Source organism: Equus quagga, chromosome 5, assembly GCF_021613505.1.
Source record: "Equus quagga isolate Etosha38 chromosome 5, UCLA_HA_Equagga_1.0, whole genome shotgun sequence".
Lineage (NCBI taxonomy): Eukaryota > Metazoa > Chordata > Mammalia > Perissodactyla > Equidae > Equus > Equus quagga.
In genome coordinates, this window is record NC_060271.1 from 51,432,206 (window position 1) to 51,450,299 (window position 18,094).

At 45.6% G+C, this 18,094-nt stretch overlaps 1 protein-coding gene across 1 annotated transcript in view; it reads left to right on the plus strand.

Annotated features, from left to right (window-relative positions):
* The first annotated feature begins 666 nt into the window (after positions 1-666).
* Positions 667-18,094, plus strand: part of ST6GAL2 (ST6 beta-galactoside alpha-2,6-sialyltransferase 2) — a 71,732-nt gene continuing 54,304 nt past the window's right edge. The window contains exon 1 of the mRNA XM_046660184.1: positions 667-713. The gene's annotated coding sequence lies outside the window, so the exon portion shown is untranslated. The remainder of the gene's footprint in view (positions 714-18,094) is intronic.

Consider the following 18,094-nt stretch of genomic DNA (forward strand, 5'->3'; position numbering starts at 1 on the left):
TCCCGAGAACTTTCCATCCTCCCCGGGCTAGGGGTCGGCGGCGGGGAGGGGCGGGGGCCTCTAGGGATTCCTGCGCCGGACTCGGTGGGCGGCCCTTCCCAAGTGGAAGGTGCCCGCTCCCAAGTCCACAGCAGTTCTCGGGCGCCTTGGAGAAGCTCCCGGGAGCGACGGCCAGGCGGCAGCGCAGAGCCGGGCCGAACGGGAGGAACAAAGGGAGCCGGCGGGCCCGGGAGGATGCTGCGCTCCCCCGCGCCGAACCCGGCCGGCTCGCGGGCGCTGCTTCGCGCGCAGGTAGCCCGGCCTTTGGCGCCGCAGGAGGGTGTGTTCGAGCGGGGTACACAAAGACTCACTTCCGCGGGGCCAGGCACCCGGACTCCCCTCCCCGTCACTCACAGCCGGTCACATTCCTGCATCCCTGCCGCCGACGGGGACCTGAGTGCCCGCCGAGTGCCGAGCGCGGCGCCCGGCAGAGCTGTGCAGGTAACCCTCAGCGGAACCGGGCTGGCTGGAGGCGGCGGCCGGGAAGGCACGCCTTTTTAGGCAGCTGCGCCGCCCGCGCTTCCAGTCACTCTCCGCCAGAATCAGGGCTCGGCGCGCAGCCGGGGAGCGCCCCGCCTTGCATCCCGCCTGTGCTGGCCGGCGGCGGGGCAGCCGGGCCGGGGGCATGGGGAGCGGACAGCGCAACTTCCCGGGGCCCGGCGCCTGCCCGCTAGGTGAGCCCAGGCCGGGCGCGGGGAGGATGGAGGCGATGGCGGAGGGAGAGGGGGCCGGAGCGAGCAGAGGGGGCGCGCGAAGCTCGGGGGTGGGGCGCGGCGCAGCCTCGCTCAGGGGCCCGGACCCTCCGCCTAGCCCCGGGGCTCCCGGCCGCGGTCCCTCCCGCCGCCCGCGCCGCCGCCGCGCTGCCGGGAACAATGAGGCGCGCGGCGAGGAGCTGAGCGCAGCCCCGCGCCGGCCCCGAGGCCGAGCCGCCCGCCGCGCCCGCTGCTGCCGCCCGGCGCCGAGCAGCTCTGGCCCCGGGGAGGTGATCCCACAGGCCGCCCGGGACGCGAACGCGGGTCGCTCCCGAGATGGTACTAGCAGGCTGCTAGGCGGGCGCGGGGGCGGCCACGAGCAGGAGGATCGGAGCCGCGCGCTCGGCGTCCGCAGCCCCCAAGTTCCGCGGCGCGCGTTGGGCGCCCCCGGCCCAGGTCCCCGCTCCAGCTGGCGTCCGTGCGAGTGTGGGAGCGCGTGGCGCGCGTGCCCGAGCGGTACCGGGGAATAAAATGTGACACGCAAGTCGCCGACTCCATCGCCGCGCGGCCAAGGAGCGCCGAGCACGGTGGTATCGGGTGCTGCGAGGCACGACGTCTGGGGAAGGTTGGTAAGGGCGGGCAGGGGGCTCGGGCGTTGGGGCGACGTCTTCCTCTCTGTCGCCGCAGCCTGTGCACTGCTCAGGACGGAGTTGGACTCGGCGGCAGGAGCCAGACCTCTGTCTGCAGGACGTCGAGGGTGGTTTTGGGGGTGAAGCAGGAAATTCTTGGAGAGGGTGAGCGAACAGGAGGGCTTGAGCTTTGGGGACGGGAGGACACAGTTGTGCTCCTGTGGCTCAGTTAATGGTGATCTTTTATTTTATTTTGGCGGTAGAAGGAAACTGAGATTTTTAATTGTCTTTCTTGATCCCACCCCCATGCAAAACTGGACTTCTTAACGCTAAAAGTGTGTTCTATTGATTTCTAGTTTTCTGGAGCCATAATGTTTAGGGGTGGAAGGGATCTTTAGAATCCTAAATACCCTGGTATTAATTCTTATGCGTTTGCACGGGGAAAACTCCAGCTTTTGAGTCGTTTGACTTTTGGCCGTGTGCGGAGAGGATGTTTGATGCATTCCTCTGAGTCCGGGGTGTAACATCCGTCTCGGTCGGGTTGGACCGCGCTGGGGGACGGAGTGCAGCTGAACTCGTGGCTCGCAGTAAGTGATGCCTTGGAAAGCGAGCTGAATCGCTGTTTGGAGAAGCCGTGCTTTCCAGGAATTTAAATAAGACTTTTTGTGACTGCCTTCCAGGTCTCTCCTCTTAGTACCATATTTGTTTTTGCAGGCTGAACTTTCAAAGCTGTTTTATAATCCGAGAAGCACTTTGGGAGAAAAGTAATGATTGGCTGGATTTTTGTGAACTTATTTTTACTGGTCATGCTGAAAATTTAGCGAGAGGCAAACCATATTTGGTCGAAATCTTTGTTTCTGTGCCGTTGGCGTTCAGACCGCGGAGGGGCAGGGCGTCTTCAGCGCCTCGGACTGTCTGCTGGGGTGAGGGTTTTGTGGGCGGGCTTGCAGCACATTTTAAGTACTTTCTGCACATTTCAAAAGCCTCATGCGGGTTACTTGACATTTAAATTTTTAAATAATTTTGGTCAATATATTTTGCCATTTTGAAATAAAATTTGTGACTAACGAAAAATTTCAAAACTTGAAATCTTATATGTCATCTTGCTGTTGCAAATTTAGGGTTCACACTTCTTTTAAAAGGAAAAATGATATGTGGCCTTGAACTTTTTACCCACTCTCCTTCCGCCATTATTTTTCTGAGACTAACAACCAAAATTTGTACTCTTGAAGGCCTGTATTTCCTACGAATGCATTAGAAAAACTGTTGACAATGGTGAATGGATATTTTGATCAAAGTGAAGAACAACCTAAAATAATAGGGAATTGCCTTGACATTTACAGCCAGGTTAAAAGAAGGCACTCAAATGTGTTGGAATTTTGATCCAGTTTTTATTGTGATTGATATAAATTGTAGCATTTTACATTTTTGCTTAGTGCACTTGAAGCTTCTGGAATTTTGAGCTAAATCTCTTGTAGAGATTGTGATATGAGCCTAAGCTCTTAGTGAAGTTCTGAGCCTCACAATTTAGAGAGGACGTGGAGACTCCTGGAGAGAGTTCGGAGCCAAGACCAGCGTTTGGTGAGTTTATTATGTGGCCCATGTGATCTGGGAAGTAAAGATTAAGAAATGAGGATGTTTAGCCTGGAGGATTCAAGGATTTCGAATAATTTAATATTTGAAAATACATGGGTGGATTTATTATGCAGAGAAGGGCAATCAACTGTGCTCAGTTTCTGATGAAGATAATTAAGAGAGAAAGGCTTTACTCTGTGGAGTGAAGACTTACGTTGGGTCTGGGGGAGGAATCACGGCCAGCCAGAGAGATTGGTTAAACAGTGAAGTGGATCCTGAGAATTCCTGTAGATGATTGTTTCGGGAGGTTTTTTTGAGATTCTCCTCCTTCTGAGATGGTTTAAGTGTGTGAGTCTCTGATCTGTTGCTTATACTAACCGAAATTTTATACTCTGGTTCTACAGTTTATCCAAGCATTTCTCAAGTGCTTAAGTCTTCGCTAAAATGACAAACTCAGTCCTAGGCTTCTGCACCTACTGCTTAGGTAAATAAACGATGGCTTCCTTTCCAAAAACTTGGAGATATGTGCTCTTTGAGAAACTTTCAATTAATTTTCAGATTTGGTGCCTCATTCTTTTTACTTCTGAATAAAAGTATCTTATGCATTGATAAGGACAGTCTTTTTTCATTTTTTATTTTATTTATTTATTTTTTTGAGGACGATTAGCCCTGAGCTAACATCTGCCAATCCTCCTCTTTTTCCTGAGGAAGGCTGGCCCTGAGCTAACATCTGTGCCCATATTCCTCTGTTTTATATGTGGGATGCCCACCACAGCATGGCTTGCCAAACGGTGCCATGTCCGCACCCAGGATCCAAATCAGCAAACCCTGGGCCGCCGAAGCAGAATGTGTGCACTTAACCGCACCACCAGGCAGGCCCCGGACAGTCTATTTTTAATATTCACATTCCCTTTAAGTATGTTGTATTTTCCCCCCTCTTGGATGTTCTGTTATATGATGTTACATTTTAATTGTTTAAATTACATGAAGTATTTTATTTAGCTTGCTTAACTTTCTAAGTGAAAGATAGTGCCCTCATGGTAGGTGTATGTCAAGTTTTGAGTTTTTAAGCATTGAAAGCTCCTCTTTTTAAAAAGACCTATGGGGTGAAATTCACAACTGACTGTACGAGAAATAATTACATAGAATAGATAACTAATTTTGTGATCAGGAAAGTGCAGGTGAACATTTACACAGAAGTTTTCCACTGTTCTTGACAGGTTGCTGTCAAGGCCAAGGGCTGAGCGCGCTGTGGAAGATGCCCAGCTACCATTAGCGGATAAACGTCGGACTTTCAAGTCCATAGATCTGCCATTTTCCTGGAAGCCCTCCTTCCTGCTTCTGAGAGATTTGTTTGTAAACATTGTTAAGTATACAGGGCACAGACAGAGCTGTCAGAGAAACCTGGCTTTATTGTGCCCTTACCAAGTCCATCCTGATATGAAATCCCAAGCCCCCTCCCCCCCGCAGAATTGTTGGGGAACAGGTGCAATTTAGAATGCCTGGAACCCACCTAGCCTGTGGGCAGAATGGTGGCTGTATGTTTGAAGGGTGTGAGGTATGAACTGGGCAGTCCTAAGGCTTTGCAGTCGCCGGTGGATTGGTCAAGCACTAGTGTGGGTCTTAGACCTGCCACTTGGTAAAAGCTGGGTCTCAGCAGTTGCCCCACTACTGTCTTGTCTTCACTTGGCACCTGCAGGTTCCGGGCTGTCCCACAATGCAAAGTCCCTCCTGCTTTGGGCGAGGAATTGCTCTGTGGAGGAGAGATGACATCAGAGAAATGCCACCCACCCTCTGGGAGCTCTCTCTGCGCTGAGCTGTTCTGTGCCCCCCTTCCTGGTTTTTGCTGCCCCCTGTGGTCTTCTCTGGGAAAGAACTCGGAATTCAAGGCTGACATTGGCTCTAACAAGCCAGAAGGCTGGAGGGTGGGGTTTGCAGTTTCGCACTGGACTTTCTCACAGAGCGGAGCAGCAAGGAGAGCTCTTGCCTGGCGCCCTCAGACCTGAGTCCTAGGGAGGGCTGCCCCTGCGGGGACCCGCACTGGAGGCGGTCTGAGCCTCCCAGAGCTCAGTTTCCAGGGCTGTAAAATGAAGGCTTAGATTCAGTCCTCTCCAAGGTGTCGTCTTGTGCTGAGATTCCACGAAATTGATCTTTGTATATTCTGGCACACTTAAAAGCTAATTCCCACGTTCAAAAGAAAATTACCCTTTAGTCAACGTGCTGAACCTCCCTTCAAACACCATGTAGCCCCAGGGGAGGAGTAATTCAAAGAATAATGAGAGCAGCTGATAATGAACTTGGGAGAGGTTGTTAAAGTACACCTTAGCCACAGCCCAGGGACGTACCATCATCATCCCCATTTTACAGGCATGGAGACTGAGCCTCAGAAAAGTGCAGTGCCTTCCTCAGAAGTCCCTTAGTGAGAAGATGGAGAGCTGGGATTTGGACGTGGATCCATGTGTCTCCAGAGTCCATGCTGTTAGACGGAGAGCCTACCGCAGAGGAACAGGAATGCCTCCCCCAGTTGTGGGGTCAGGGCCAGAGAAGGACTAACTGAGCTTCAGGTCTTCACCCCACGGCGGAGCTTGCTGGGTCAGGAAGATTGTGTAGGGTGGGAGGGGCTGGCAGGGGAGCCAGGCAGACAGACAGCCCGTGTATCCACCAGAAGCTGGAAGCAGAAGGAGGCTCAAGCCTGCTGGCCCTGCCGTGTGGAATGTCCAGGCGGTCAGGACTGCACTAGAGTGAAATTTGGGCTTGTGGGAAGGCTGGAAGAGCAAGTGAAATTCCCAAGGAAAAATTTAGGCTAGGATTTGAGAAAATTATTCCTATGCTTTGAGGTATTGGGTTGGTGAAGAGAGCAAGCTCAGAAAGTAGTCTTCTAGGACATTTAGAAATATATCAGCTAAAGCGTTAGAGAATACGCTGGAAAGCAAAGTCCTGCAATATCTTGATTCTAAGCCTCTGTTTTCAGAGTTTATAATTCACACATTAAGTTCTACTGTAGGCTGCTTCTAGTATTTAAGCCTGAGAGGAAAATGCTTTATTAAATTTAAAATAATTGGTTTTCCATGTTCAAATTATACAGTTTTTTCAAGTAGAGAGGTCCTTGCATGTTGGTAATTGTTGTGGTTTCTAAAGTGACTTAACTATAAATTAAATTTGGGAAAGGGTAAATCTCACCAATAACCCACTAGCTTCCATTATTCAAAAACAAATTTGAAAAGTAACTTCCTCGAAAGTGTAGCGATGATTTTTCTGAAATATAAATTTATAATTGTGTGCTAAAAACCTATATTTGTACCTGTGACCACAAATGGATACCAAAAAGTACAATTAATATAGGATTTGTTTTCAAATGATACAGTTAACCCAAATATAATATGGACCTATAGGTACGTGATTAGATGAATGAATTCATTTTTACTATTAGAAGAGGGACCTTGCTATGTAAATTATACTTTAAAATTGGGAAAACTGCATCCTACGAGTAATCCCAATATGAATAAAGAGGACTGTCCTTAAAAAGAACACGTGCACACACACACAGTCACAAATACCAAGGGACTAAGTCCCTGCATTAATATGTTTTCACATGAGCGATTAAGAGTGGGAACTTGAAGTAGAAATCTTAAGCATCAACTGTCAGCATTCTGTTGCCACGTAACAAAATCGGGTCTAGGACCCTGGCCTTCAGGCTGAGAGCAGAGCGTTCTTTCTCCGGTTACTTATCTCTGTGGGAAGGGTATGTTCCAGGTTATCAGAGGCTTGTGGGAAGATATCAAAAATGTTTAGCGTTTAAACTGCACCCTTAATTTCTTATGAAGAGGAGATGTGTGCGTGTGCCTGTGTGAGTGCGTGTCTCTGTGAGTGTTCTTTGTCTTCAGGTGGCTCTCGTGGCGTGCAGGGTGTTTTTGGCGGTGGAGACTAGCCCCTGAGGGAGGCTGCTGGGCAGGGCGTCCAAGAGAGCCGGCCGGGGCTGCTGCCTGCGGCCTGTGTGTCAGTCAGCTGTTGGCTGGGATCGAAGAGATGGGACATCTTAGGTGTTTCAGGTCAACCTGAAGTTGGCCAGATAATGTAGGTGACTCAGCCACCTGGAGAAGAGAGAAGTGTTTGAAATTGCCCTGAATAGTAATGTCATCTCATCACTGTAGACTTTAGGTAAGAGAATTAAGGCAATAAGCCCAAGTGTTTTATTTTTAAAAAAAATACTATACTGTCTAATTCTCGAGGCATTTTTTGAGCAATTTATGAATAAATGGGAAGCTAACAAGGGCAACATTGTTTACTTTATATTAATAAATATGTGTGTATTTATGTATATAATGTGTATGTAGGTATATAATTTCCATTTTTCAAGGGGCAGTTTTCCCCCTTTGAGTCACAGTGTAGTTACAAACTATATTCCTCTGCCCTATGTTCAAAATTCATAGCTGGAAGAGTCAAACTAATTAAGTAATTTGCCTGGCTCAGTTCTTGGTACTTTATAACAACATTCAAAGAACATCGTTAAATAGATTACCGTATTAACTATTTGAGGTGGCAGAGTTTCAGAAATTGACTTTGATAGTAATAGGAAAATGTCTGTAAGGTGTGACTTTAAAATAATGTGATTGCTTCCATAAGTTAAACGCAAACATTTCTATACTTGCCTTACTATACTTTCCGCCACACAGTTAAAACATATCATGCTGTATTATAATAATACCGCAGTAATACCCCACGTGTCACAGTTGGATACATACACAGAAAGGGAAGAATTAATTTTTGGCTTGGAGTTGTTTCAATATTCCATGACTGGTAAGCATCGTGTTAGATGTAAAACCAGAAGTGGGTAAAATAAAAGCAGATGGTTTTTAATAATGTGCCTTGTAAGGGGTACTCAAAAGAATCCTAGACAAGGAACCTTTGTTGTTTGGCTTATATATAACCCAGTTAGAATGTGGAACTCTGTGAACACAATCAGATGCATGGTGTGCATGTCTTTCTGGCAAAATTAAACTCACCTTAAAGCCCAAATCTGCACATGGATCCCTGCCTCTCAGTTGCCCAAATTAGATCTTTCTTAAACTTATCACATAGTATTGCAAGTGAGAGGTGAGTTTATAATGTAAAAATATGGAGAGTGACCCTGCATAATGGCCAGCACATTTGGTCTGGGAATTACTGTGTCCACGTGGGCCTTTGCAGCACACGGCCAGGTGCCGGGGTGCTGTCCGCCCGGTCCCTGCTCAGCTTCCAGCAGGGCTGCTCCTTAGACCCATCCTTGCTAGACTGATTGATTAATTTGCTTTCCAGGATATACATTTCCTGTGAACCCACATATTCTTTTTTCTCAAGTACAAGTTCAAGTTCTGTGTGAGGGAGATAGAGGACAGGGTTATTGGAGGGAGGTCACGTGTGTTTTTATTTCTTTGCTTTATATTGCTTTTTCATATTGTGGGTAGAAAACAAGGATTGGTGATGACAATGAGGTATTTAAAGGTTCCCCTTGTTTATCTTGTGTAGTTGCTAAGCACATCTTTTTTTTCAGAGATCAGGTAAAGTCCCCTGGAGTGTGCGTTCACTGTGTCCTTCAGATGAAATTTCCCTCATTGGTGCTGATGGCTTGTGGATGGAGGAAAAGCAGGAACTGAGTCGTGGCCTCCGAGCTCATGTTAGTGGGATGGGAGATGGATGGAGCGTTTACCAGAGAAACTGACGCTACAAGCAGGTGTTGAACTCAGGGTGCCTGGAGTAGTGACATCATTGAACAACACAAGTCTAGAGCATGTCTTTCTTTTTTTTAACTTTTTTTCATTCACAGAACTGCATTTACTTTCACGTGACATTAGTCTCTCTCTCTCTCTCTTTTTTTTTTTTTTTCTGAGGAAGATTCGCTCAGTAATAACATCCCTACCCCTTTTTTTTTTTTTTTTTTTTTTGGCTTGAGGAACATTAGCCCTGCACTAACATCTGTGCCAGTCTTACTCTATTTTTATGTGGGTCACCGCCACAGCATGGTTGATGAGTGGTGTAGGTCCACACCCGGGATCCAAACCTACGAACCTAGGCCACCCAAGCAGAGCACACCAAACTTAACCACTATGCCACAGGGCTGGCCCTTCATGTCGCATTATTCTTGTCAGCTACATGTATGCTCACATATCAGATTTCATCAACCTCGAATACAAAAGATAAAGGTGAAACAGTGCTCCCAAACCACCTTCTGGGATCTCTGAGGGACACAGAAGAGCAAGTGTGGCTCTGCCCAGCTTGCAGATCAAATAGGCCCTAGGAGGATGTGCTGAACCCTGGAATCAGGGCTCTAGTCAGTAAGAAGTGGCCTTTGTTGTGTCTGTTTCCCTGCTAGTCCTCAAACCAGAAGCGGATAATGTCAAATGGAACTCGTGAGAGGAAAAGAAGTCTGTGGAAACGTGTCATCTTCCTGCATCCCCCACCCCATGCCAGCTGCCACTTGCTTCTTTCCACCAGCGAGTTTAGAACTCTCATTTTCTTCTTCATTTCGTCCAAGCGTGTCTGTATTGGTCGTGTGCTTCTTGTGTCAATGCATGTAGGGAGGAAACTGTGTCACTCTCTCCAAGGTTTGGTTTTACGCTGGTTTTTGGGCAACTGGTTTACCTGTCCTGTTTTCTTCAGCTGTGTTCCTCAACCAGCGGATCACCGCAGAGGAAGGTTAATTATTAAATCTCATGCCATTGCCAGCTGTGCACACATCCTAGGGGGGAAGCTTGATGAGTATGCATCAACTGAACATACCTGTGTAACCGGCTAGATGAAGAAACAAATACTACCAACATCGCAGAAGCCTCCTCATGCCCCCTCTGGCCACTGTCCCCCAAGACATAACCACTATCCTGATTTCTAATAGAATAGATTAGCTTTGTGTCACCTGCTTACATTCAAGTTTAAACAAATAACTTTTTAACAATTTAGTGTATTTTTCTAGTGTTAAGGCAGAGTTAACCAGCAATGAAATATAGGTTGTCCTCTTAAAGTAGAAAAGTTTTATTTCTGCTGGAAACCTTCACACTGTATGAAGTGCATAGCTGGGCTTTGCTATTTGTTCGATGCTATAGATCATCCTTTCAGTTCTCTCCAACCACAGGATCAAAAATAAGTTTTAAAATGTATTAAAAACTAATACATTATGCTCTAAATCTTAAAGATATATTTTAATATATTTCAGTTGATTAAAAATAAAGCTGAACGTATAGCATTTCTATGGAAAAAACACTTGAAAAACAAAATTTTCTTTACTAACTGAATTTCATTTCATTTGGCAACTTGTAGCCTCTGCATTGTGAATTTGGAATCCTTTAATATTGCCAGTGGACACTGACAGATGAATAGTTCTGTGAGATATTTTATGTAATATAGTGACACTCTTAGGAGATGTTTTTAGGAAACTAGCTCATAGAAAAATTCAGCAGGACATGGAAGATTAAAGTCATATAGAGCCTTCAGAGGTTTTGTCCTCATAGAGACAGTCTGCATTGCAGTTTGGAAGTAATAAATAAAAATCTAAAAATTAAAAAATCTAAAAGCTCAGCGCAGCCTATCAGTTGCCTGGCCTGTACTTGGAACACGTTGACCAACTTATTACCAAAAACTAAAGTTCAAAGGGATCTAAAGAAAAGGTAGAATGATATCTTAAAATTTAGTAGAAAGGAAGAGAATAAGAAATGGAAATGCGATTTAAAAAGTAAAAAGACTGACAGATTCCTTAATAAAGATCTAATGTACTCAGATTCTATTGCGTAAATTTGGGATTTCCCTGAGGCTAGAGAGATTGGCTTAAACCCAAAGCCACACGCCAGTGGAACCAGTTGGTCGGGAGCAGCCTCTGGCAGCCAGAGCTCACAGGCCGGCGAGTCTCAGGATCCGGTTTCTGTCTCCTGAAGGTGAAGCTGTGTTGTCTTACCTGCTGCTGAAAATGCCGGCTTTTCCACAACGTGCCCTTGGGCGTGTGCTGTTTAAGAGGCTTGAAGATACGTGATGATGCTTCCTGGGCCTGTCCAGAGTCTCTCTCCTGATGGAGACTGACATTTGCAGTTTCTGGAGGGCAAGCGTTTCTTGGACTCCAGCTTCTAGTGTTTATCATATTCTTTACAGGAAGAATGGAGGGAAGCTCTCCACTGTTAGTAGCAAAAAGAGCATTTTATGTTAGGAATTTGTTTTACAATGTCTCCATCCACTCTTGCTCACCTCCTGCACCCCATGCATTGTCCAGATTGGCAGAGTCACTTTCTAAACTCGAAGCTTGATCGTGGGACCTTCTCCTCTCCTTAGATGCTCTTGTTGCTCGCTTGCATAAAGGCCACAGTGTAGAATTTTTACAACATTGTGTGCTTCTGGATTGGGCCCCAGTTTTTTGTCTCCACTTTCCCATTGGCTATTTCCTCTGACCATATTAGGGCAAAGCTAAGGATGGAGCTTGTTCTTTCTTCCTCTTTCAGCAAGCTTTTGGTCTGTCTCTCTCTCCCTCCTCTCTCTTTCTCTCACATACACACACGTGCACATGCATAACGCTCCCCTTCTTTGCTATAGCATCATCCCCCTGTGATGCACTTACTCCTCTGTGTTATCTTTGGCTGTTTACTTCTCTCTCACCCCTGCTTAACTGTAAGGTCCTTACAGTAGGCAGCCCCTGGGACTCTGTCTCAGCTAATTGGCACATCTTGAGGTACTGGGCTCAGTAGATGCTTGATCACTGTTTGTTGAATGAATGGAGCTAAGAGTCCTGTCAGATTGGGAGGCCTATTGTCTACTCCTACATGATTTCTAAAAAGGGACAGGATGGGATCTTTTCTGTCTCTTTTAAAGTTGAATCCCCATTTATATAGCTTCCCCAATTCCAGTGATCCATTTATGAACAGGACGTTCTATAGACGCGGGTCCATGGGTCAGGTGAACCATTCTGTACATAGATTAGAGTTGCAGTTCATCACTTTGGAGAAACACATTTACTAGCAGTGTTAGGAAATCAGAGTTAACCATCAGCCTTATCATTTTTATGCCCCTTGCGAATTTCACAGGGAAAACCTGAAATTCACATTTCTTTTCGTGATTATTACATATGTGGTTGGGCATCTTTGCTTTTTCTTTAACAAAGCATTCAGAAGTGAGGGACACGTGTAATTGGTAAGTAATTAGTAAATAAATCAGGTTCTGTCCAGGGAGATTTTATAAAAGCACTTTGTCTTGGATTCATAAATATTGTTTCAGGTTCCAACAAGAGCTACGTACATTATCAGCACCTGGTGTGATAACAGGCTGCTCCTGAGCCAGTGGGCTCAACAGCATTTGGCTGTTGTGCTGCGATTTTTTCTGCCTGCCCATGAATCATCTATGAATAGATATTAAAATTTGGAAAAAGTACTTCTAGACCTGGGAGAGTATAAAATATCAGCCGTCTATGAAGAATTATAAATGCAATGCCTTGACCCTGAGTTCAGGCCAACTGGGTGCAGGTGGGGAAACTAACACACACCTTTAGCTGATGGCGTGGGGAAGGCGGTGTGCTGCGCCTTCCCGTGTGTCAGAGCGTGCCCATGACCTCCTTCTGCCAGTGCTCCCTGCAGGAGACAGCTCCCAGGGCACCTTCCATGGATAGAGACTCTGTGTGCATTTGTGTCATTAGAGTGTATTTTCAAAGTATCTTCCCAGACACATATCCCCTTGAGTGCTGAGTGCTGTGCATTTCTTTCCCCACTATCTGTTTAAGACAGTTTTGTTTTGAATTTTGCAATCTCTCAAAAGGTGGAGTCGGGGCTAGGAGCATGCCTGGGATGAGTCAGTTAATTAAAGGAGTCTTTCCCTTACTCTGAACACACAGTAGAATTAAAATAAAAAATGTTACTAGTGGTGGAAGTGTTGGAAGTTAGGGACCGTTAGTGATTCTCAGTGGTAAGTAGAACATTGCAGGAATTTAACAAAGGCACAGGGAGTTAAAAAAAATACATGGGGGCAGTTAAGTTCGCACATTCTGCTTTGGCAACCTGGGGTTCGCTGGTTCGGATCCCAGGTGCAGACCTTCACACTGCTTGTCAAGCCATGCTGTGGCAGGCATCCTACATATAAGGTAGGGGAAGATGGGCACAGATGTTAGCTCAGGGACAGTCTTCCTCAGCAAAAAGAGGAGGATTGGCGGCAGATGTTAGCTCAGAGCTAATCTTCCTCAAAAAGAAAAAAAAATACATGGAACACTGAATAAACGAGTTCATTGCTCTGTTTGCATGTGATAGGATACAAGGGACTGCTTGGGAGTAAAAAGAACCGAAGTGTGGATTTCCTCGCACCCGTGGAAATTGTGTTAAGCACTTTCGTAACCAAGTTGAGTGGAGTTTAATGACTTGGTGTGTGTTGGCTATTGCATTTGCGCTGTGGACTGTGGTACTCTGGCCCTTCAGTCTGGTGACCCCACCACCCCGGCTGTGGGTGACTGCGTAGCATCAGCACAGACTCGTGTCTGTGCTTGGAGTCACGCACCAGGCAACGGGAGCTCTTCAAGTAAGAAAACTCAATCCACTTAGAACTCTGGGTTGGTACCAGAGCATCCGAGTGTTGCTGTTATTTAAAGTAACATATTAAATTTTGAAAATCTGTGAAAATTATTTCATTTTTCTTAATGACCTTCGATGTCCGCACTACCCCCCAGCTCTTTTCATTTTCCTCGTGAGTCCTGCTATGCCAGTTTCCTAAGGTTTGCATTGCCAGTTGGGTTTCAATTATGTTGTTGTCCTGGACATAGTTTTTGATGACTGGATGTGGTTAGAAAATTCTGATACTGTGTCCTGGAATTCTGGTGCCAGCCGGGAATGCCCAACCCTCTGATAAAACCAACCCACCAACTTACGTTGTCCTCTTCAGGACACTCATAACCATTGGATATTGGAACTAGTTTCAAATGGATCCCAAGCTGTTGGGAGTGGGAGAGAACTGGGCCAAGGCTTCAGTAATGCCTTTGTGTTTTGCTTGTTTATTGGTTTGGTTTTCTTTTTTTTCCACTGCTGTAGACTCCTTGAGAAGGTTTACTCTCAGGCAGTGAGCCTTACTTTCAAAGTAAGCACAATTTTGTGGCTTCCTAGAAACTGGTAATGAATAATATGGATCTAACCAGAAGTCCTGCATTTACTGTGTTTACATTTCATGAATATCTGAAGTAACTGGGAATTTCAACTTTACAGGCCCTCTTACTGAATTACTATTAAACATTCAGTTTGCACACCAAAATCCCTGTCTTTATTCTTTTTTTGAAAGGCCTTCTCCCAGGAAGGGAAGACTAGCATCCTGCAGGGTGAAATGCATAATGCCTTCAGCTCTCTCTGCCAAATGAGAGGTGGGGAAGATCTCGCTCTGTTTTGTTTGGAAGAATTCCTTGTCTCAACAGTGGCTGAGTGCAGGTGACTGCCTGCACAGAGCTGCCTCTCCTGCCCTCTCCTCACTGGCCGTTTTGCAGAAGGCCACCTAGCAGTCGACCCAGGCATGTTCCCTGTGTTGGTCGGCCACACCAGGCATAGTGGAACATGGCTCATCACAGAGGTCGGCCTGATTGCAGTCTTCCCAAATAAATACCTAAAGGGTAATCTGTCTCCTGGCTCAAAGGTCAGGTGCCCCCTGGGCTGGGCCCTCTGTGCACTCCTGCTTCCTGTCAGGAAGGGGTGGGTGTGGGTGGGAGGGGGCGTGGGGATCTTCAGCTTGAGCCTGGGATCCCTGCTATGCGGAATGCAAGAGGGAGGCCTAGGCCATCAGTCAAGTTAATGAGAAGGGCTGAAAAGCAGATGAATCCTTTCTTCCCTCTACAGGGTTCTTCAGCGTTTTGGAAGGGTCTGACTGACAGCTTTGAAGGCTCCCTTCCTTCCCAGAGAGCTGAGGCAGCGGGAGGGGGCTTCTGCACTATGTAAACTGTCAGCCTCTCCCCTTGCTGCGGCAGGAACTGGGGTCTACCCCCGGCCCAATCTCAGCAGGCTTCATAGGACAGAACAGTTAAATCATTGAGTTCGAAGGGCCGTTGTTGTTTGGGGCTTCTGGAGGAAAAGATGAAAAGATGAGATGAAATGTGTTTTCTGTTTGCTGAAGGAAATTAACGGAGTTGTCTGAGTTTGGTATTTCCCGGAATATCTGAGTGGGAAGAGGCAAGGCTCCATGCACAGGGGAAGCTGCCAGAGGTCCAGATGCGCAGCCCCTTGCCCGCTGGCTCCACCTGCGGGAAAGGTGTCCTTCCAGATGGCAAATTCCAGGGAGTCAGAGCATCTTCCTCAGGACTTCTCAGTGCTGCTGGTATCTCCTGGAGTCCCTGCTTTGGGATATTCTTGTCACCACCCCCAAATCCTCCAAAAATTCTTAGATATGCCACATTATCTGATTGGCCAGGGCCTAGCAAATACCTTGATAGATACTTGTTGAGTACAAGAAACTTCTTTTGTGGTAGACAGGGGTTGGTTGCAATCTAGCAATGGATTGCCACCCGTCTACTTTTTATCTGACTAGTAATTTAACGCAGAATGTACTGGCACTCCTTCAATGAATAATGTATTTAATAGGTGTTTTTTAATTGCACTCCCTGATTTCATGCTCTTCAACCGTAATTAACATGTGTGGGAACAGAGATTTATAGAAGGAAGGCATGTTCTGGGGTTAGAAATTTCCTTCTTAAGAAGAAAAACAAGTTGGCTTATTCCAAGTGTCTCTTAAGCCCCCAAACTCTGCGTTGTTGGTAGACTGATGACAGTTTTTTATATTGGATTCTCATTGCCTTTCTTCGGCTTCCAGTCTCTCGTCTCCTTCTCTGATGCGTCCTGTCAGTACTTCTGCATTAACAAGCTCTGTTGGGGCACTACTTGAGGTTTGCAGGACAGTTATCTTGCTTTGGGACTTGTACACAGATATTTAGTTTATTATGGCAGGTTCTAAAAATTTATGACCTGTGAAAAGTTTATTTTCAGCATAACTGAGGTCAGAATTGGACATTTAATCTGAAATCCATATGGCACTGATTTGCACAGTATGTGAAAGCTCTTTGTAAACTGTAGAGGGCAGCCTGAGCAGAGAGACGGGCTTTGGAGTCAACAGTCTAAGTCTCAAATTCCAGGGCCTTCACTTTGGGGGCATTTCTGTGAGTTATTCTTTTTATTTTCTTCTTTTTTTCCTACTGTTTTTAAAATTAAAACTTTTAGAGCAGTGTAAGATTCACAGCAAAATTGAGCAGAATATACAGAGATTTCCCATATCCCCTCGGCCCCCACACGTGTACAGTCTCCCCCACTATCAGCGTCCCCCACCAGGTGATACACTTGTTACAATCGATGAACCTGTATTCACACATCCTCATCACCCAAAGTCCACAGTTGACATTAGGGCTCACTCTTGGTGGTGTACATTCTGTGGGTTTGGACAAATGTATAACAACATGTACCCATCATTATAGGATCATACAGAGTATTTTCACTGCCCTAAGAGTCCTCTGTGCTCTGCCTGTTTCCTCCTCCACCCTTCTCCGGCAACTGCTGATCTTTTACTGTCTTCATAATTGTATCCTTTTCCAGAATGTCATATAGTTGGAATCATATAGTATGTAACCTTTCAGACTGGCTTCTTTCACTTAGTAATATGCATTTAAGTTTCTTCAGTGTCTTTTCATAGCTTGATAGCTCATTTCTTTTTAGTGCTGAATAGCATTCCATTGTCTGGTTGTTACCACAGTTTATTTATCCACTCACCTACTGAAGGACATCTTGGTCGTTCTAAGTTTGACGGTTATGAATAAAGCTGCTATAAACATCCGTGTGCAGGTTTTTGTCTGGACATAAGTTTTCAGCTCCTTTTAATAAATGCCAATAAGCATGATTGCTGGATCATATAGTAAGACTACATGTACTTTTGTAAGAAACAGACACACTGTCTTCGCAAGGGGCTGTACCATTTGGTATTCGCACCAGCGATGAATGAGAGTCCCTGTCGTTCCGCATCTTGGCCAGCCTTTGGTGTTGGCCATTCTAATAGGTATGTTGTGGTATCTCTTGGTTGTTTTAATTTGCGTTTCCCTGAGGACTTATGATGTGGAGCATCTTTTCATACGCTTACTTGCCAATTGTATGTCTTTTTTGATGAGGTTTTTTAATCAGATTGTTTATTTTCTTAATGTTGAGTTTTAAGAGTTCTATGTATAATTTCAATAACTGTCCTTTGTCAGATGTGTCTTTTGCAAATATTTTCTCCCAGTCTGTGGCTTGTCTTATCATTCTCTTGACATTGTCTTTCAGAGAGCAGAAGTTTTTAATTTTAATGAAGTGCACCTTATCAATTATTCCTTTCATGGATTGTGCCTTTGGTGTTACATCTAAAAGGTCATTGTCATACTCAAGGTCATCTAAATTTTCTCCAGTGTTATCATCTAGGAGTTTTATAGTTTTGCATTTTACATTTAGGTCTGTGATTTCTCCGACTTTTTGTTCTAACAAAAAAGTTAACCATATTCCAGGCTTCAGTTTCCTCCTCTGTAAGATGAGAGTAAATGATCTGGGTCTTTTTTGACAGACAGTATTTTTAAGTGCCAACCAACACATCTGTAATGGGCGCAAGGGTGGCATTTGTACTATTACTTTTAGAGCGCAGTGCGGTAGTCAAGGGAAATGGAACTGGCTGCTTGTGTAGCAAATTGTTTTGGCTCTTAAGCAGCTCTCCTAAAGGTTTTGGTTGTTATGTTGTTTTGTATTGCATTACCTTCTTATATAATACCTTATTCTTTGAAGTTACTTATGGTTTATGAAACTTATAACCCAGTAAGTGGTTTGGGGGACTGGAGGATGCAGAAAGGTCATGACCTGGAAATTCCCTGACTCTGAGTCCTCTGTGGGACTCAGCACACAGAATTTTAATCTGCTGCTTCTAGTCCACATTTGCTGTTCAACTGAACAAGCTCTCTTTGAAACAGAATGCCTGCTTAGCAGCCAAATGCTCATTTTAGTCCCTGCTCCTTCCTAAGCAGCCCAGACCTCTAAAAGATTACACCTGCCATAAAATACAGACTCTGGTTACAGAGGTAATTAAGTACTGGGCAAAGGAGCAGAAAGACTTTGAAGTTACATAAAAATCCTCATTTATTTGTTTTTATTAAGGTTCTTAGAAATGACTTAGCCATCTTTGTCTCCAAAATTATAT